Source organism: Leucopleurus acutus, assembly GCF_964270905.1.
Source record: "Leucopleurus acutus genome assembly, chromosome: 1".
Taxonomy (NCBI): Eukaryota; Metazoa; Chordata; class Mammalia; order Artiodactyla; family Delphinidae; genus Leucopleurus; species Leucopleurus acutus.
This window is the reverse complement of record NC_139142.1, coordinates 46,956,419-46,960,614: the sequence shown is the minus strand read 5'-3', so window position 1 is coordinate 46,960,614 and position 4,196 is coordinate 46,956,419.

Genomic DNA, 4,196 nt, shown 5'->3' with positions numbered 1-4,196 from the left:
CCTGGTGTTTAGCTGCATCTGTTGCATTGTAAATATCAGTAAGTGTGTGTTATGTGCAATTAGACAGAACTGAGCTGACATTGGGAAGCCATGACAGAAGGAAGGAGAACCATATACTAGGAGGCTACTTTCTGAAAGGCCAGGTATCCCCTGGTCTAGGAAGAATCATGGGTAACCCCAGGGGAGAAGCTTTTCTGAGTGGTCCTGGTGGTGATGCATTTAGTTGCCAGGTGGTGCTTGGTTAAGGTCCTCGGCCACAGCAAGCATGGCTTTTTAGCTAAGAATCGATTCACTAATGAAAAGTCTTCTGTACATCAAACCCAGCTATTACCACATGACCAATCAGAAGTCTTTTGGTTAACAGACTGTTTTCAAGTCCCTGTATGTTCAGTGACAATCTGTAAATACTTCTTTCCTCAGGATTTTTGGCCAAAGAGTGTACCAAATGTACAAAATGAATCGACAAGATACAAATATTTATACAAATAAATGAGGCAAAATTACGTTTAATACCTACTTTTGTCTTACAGGTATGTCTGAGATACTAAAAAGTTTAATTATAAAAATTTAGGCTATATTGGCCAATCCTAATATATTTTTTCATGGAAACACTGTTCTTTGATATGTTTAGGTTCAGCCAGTCCAAAATGTCTCTTGATGCTGTGAAGTCCCTATGTATTAATATTCCATAGTTTTTTATTTATCTGGATAAAAACTCGACTCATACAACTCATGGGTTGCCTTTTCAATTCCAGCCCTTTCTTTTGTGTTTCTCACCTCTTTTCTAGCTTTCTACTTTTCTAACCTAGCATAGGATTATACAAAATGCAGGTATTGATCAATGGGCAAAATTGTGAAAAATGAAAAAAGAATCTATAATCTTTCGATGCCCATTGGAATAAAAATGTACTCTTGCATTTTATATTTTTGGTGAAGGTTCTTGTGAGCCCATGAGAAGCTGCATGTATAGTGATTAAGAGCGTGGATTCTGGAGCCCAGGTGTGAATCCAGACTACCTACTTGCTAGGAATTTGTAACTTGAACTTGTATAAATTAATCTCTCTATGCCTCAGTTCTGTCATATGTAACATGAAGATAAGAATAATACCTACATCACAGCGTTGTTATGAACATGAACTGAGTTAATAGGTGTGAAGCACATAGTCATTATTTATTATTATGAACTCATGTGAGTCAGAACATGATTTGGCGTGGAAAAGTTTTATTTCCACCATATAAGTTAACAAAGGTGGGAACATCAGTATATTTAGTGGAGGAGAAGGGACAGTGGTATGCACTACATTTTTCAACCCTCAACTGATAACATCAAACCCTTTAAGCTTCATATTAGTGGATGCCAGCACCCTTCATTCTTCCCTGCAATTGGAATGGGAATCTTTATACTCCAAGTCATAGAGGTTGTTAATGTTGTGAAGGCAAGTCTCCAAATTTGGAGTAAAAGAGAGGATGCAGAAGGAGTTGGAGACTGAATACCATAGGAGCTGGGGGACGGGTGCTGGGGACCTCCTGTGGGATGCTTACTCCCGCGCAGATGCCGAGGATTCCCTGGTGGTCCTCTTCCTTTCCTCCCAGTGGCAGCAAAGATAGGGCTGCCTGCTTCTCTGCCCTCGGCACCACCTACTACTTCTGTTCAGGGTTCCTTGTCCGAGCCCAGTACAATCTACAGGTGTCTCTAGCCCCCTGAGACAAGCACAGTCACTTTTGGAATTTCTAGGTTTAGGAGTACACGCTGATAACACAGGGAAAACAGGAAGTTAAAGCAGGACTTGGGACTCCCCTCTCCGCTCCCTGTCTGGGATTCCCTCCTCACTTCACAGCTGCTGTGGCTGCTCTAAATTCTGTGCTCCGGCTCCTCATGCCAGAAAGATGGTGAGGTTTTTTTTAAAAATCCTGCAGGGATCTGACTGGTACCTTTCCTCCAGCTAGAAATGGTAAAATGGGGGAACACTCAGTGCCAGATCCTTCCTCCAAGTGCTGACTCCCCTTCAGAACCTGCCTGCTTTTGGTCCCTCTCCAGTGCCTGCAGATAGTTGTTTTATTATTCGTCTAGAGTTGGGATTTCTGAAATGGTTGGTACAAGAGAAATTTACTTGGCTATTAACAGAAATGGAACCCCTGTTTTTGAACTAACCTTAAAAATCCATCTGCTGAGTTCTTAATTTCATTTATTGTCTTTTTTCAGTTGTAGAATTTCCTAGTTCTTTAAAAATAGTTGGATTTAACTGTTAACATGATCAATCTTATGTTTTAATTCCCTTAATATATTAGTCGTCATTATTTTAAAGTTTGTACCTGATACTTTCCTTATCTGTGGGTCTGGTTTTTGTGGTAGTGAAATTACAATTTTACCATCAACTGAAATTTTAAGACCAGACATTGAAGAAAGGATAAGTTAGTTCATTTCTTGACCCTACTCTTCTATTAGCTATATAACCATTTCTTTGCTTCTCTTTTCCACAATATCTTCAAAAAATTATTTATTCTAAAAATTTCCTAATTGTCTTCTTTAATTTTTTCCTTAAACTCAGTCCAATCAGTCCTTCTCTCCTAGCTCTCCACAGAAAGCGTTTTTTATGTCATGAGTGGCCACCGCATTGCTAAATCCAGTGTTGCGACTCCTCAGCTTATTGGCCTGTCAGTTGATGATTCCCTACTCCTTGATAAACTTTCTTTACTTGGCTACCAAGACACTGAACACTCACTGGTTGCTCCTTCTCTTTCTTCTTTATTGCTTTTCCACCGTTCTTCCCTTCCCTCCTCTTCTCACCCCTTCCCTTCCCTCTCCTTCTCCCCCCCCACCCCCACCTTTCCTTTCCTTTCTTTTCGTCTTTCTTTTTCTCCCAGTGCTAAATTCTTGACCTCTTCTCTTCTTCGGCTGTACTCACTCCATTGGTGATCTCCACCTGTCTCATGGTTTTAAACTTTGTCTATATATTAGAACTCCAAAATTTTTATCTCTAGCCCAGATCTCTCTTCCAAACTCTAGACTCATCTGCTCAACTCTCTACTTGGTATCTACACTGGATGTAAAACAGGCATCTCAACCTCAGTATGTCCAGAGCTGAGCTCCTGCTCTTCATTCCCCTAGACTGGCTCCACTCACACATTCCTCCATCTCAGTTTATGTTGTCTCCCCGATTCCAGGGTCTTGAGCCAAAATTCTCACAGTCATATCCCTCCCCCATTAATTAATTAATGAATATAGAAAGAGCTTTATTGAGATATAATTTATATGCTATAAAATCAGCCTGTTTAAAATGTATAGTTAAATAGTTATCAGTATATTTACAGTGTTGAATAGCTGTCACCACAGTCTAACTTTAGGACATTTTCATCTTCCGCCCAAAGGAATCTTGTATCAGTTAGCAGTCACTCCCTGTTTTCTGCTCTCCCTGCTCTCTGAAGTCTGTTTCTTTTATCTGCCTTTTTCCCCTCTTGGGTTTCAATCATGTTGTATTTTTGTATGCCTTGTATATACAAACTCATACAAACATGAGTGTCAAACATTGAATATGAAAACTCTGTAAAGATAATTTCAGATGCTATGTGATGATATCTTACTCTAGAGAGGATTAACTTTTGCTTCTGGCATTCAGCCAGCCATGGCACCAGCAATCAACCCCAGTTCATGACACTAACCAGGCTTGAACGATTCAAATAAGGTTTTCAATTCCTGTGAGGACCGGTCTGTTTATGTGTTCATTCTTAACCTGGAGTATAGTTCTTAGGTGTCACTCTTGAAAACCTGTTGTACTTACTAGAACTTCTCTTCCTTGGAGAAACTGAGCCTCCTCTTTTGTCCTCCTGGCCCCATTAGTTTATTGAAGTTTGTGTTGAGAGGAACTTTTCCTCTACTCTCTTACGTTAACGTCCTGGGCGCGTGCACATTAAACTGACAAAAGATAGATTAGCAGGAGAAAAAGTTTACTTACGTGTGTAATGTGCATACATGCAGGAGTGCCCAGTGGTGACTAACTCAAATGGGTGGTTAGAACTTGGGGCTTATACACCTAACATAGTAGGAGAAAGGGAGTGGAGAGAAAAGGCACCTCTGTAAAGAACAAATAGGTTTCTTTAGGAAAGACAAATGGGTTTTTAGGAGAACAAATGAAAGCTAAGAAGGTTTGCAATGTTTGTTTATGCAGGTGCAAGTGGTCCTTCTGTCATAGCCATGA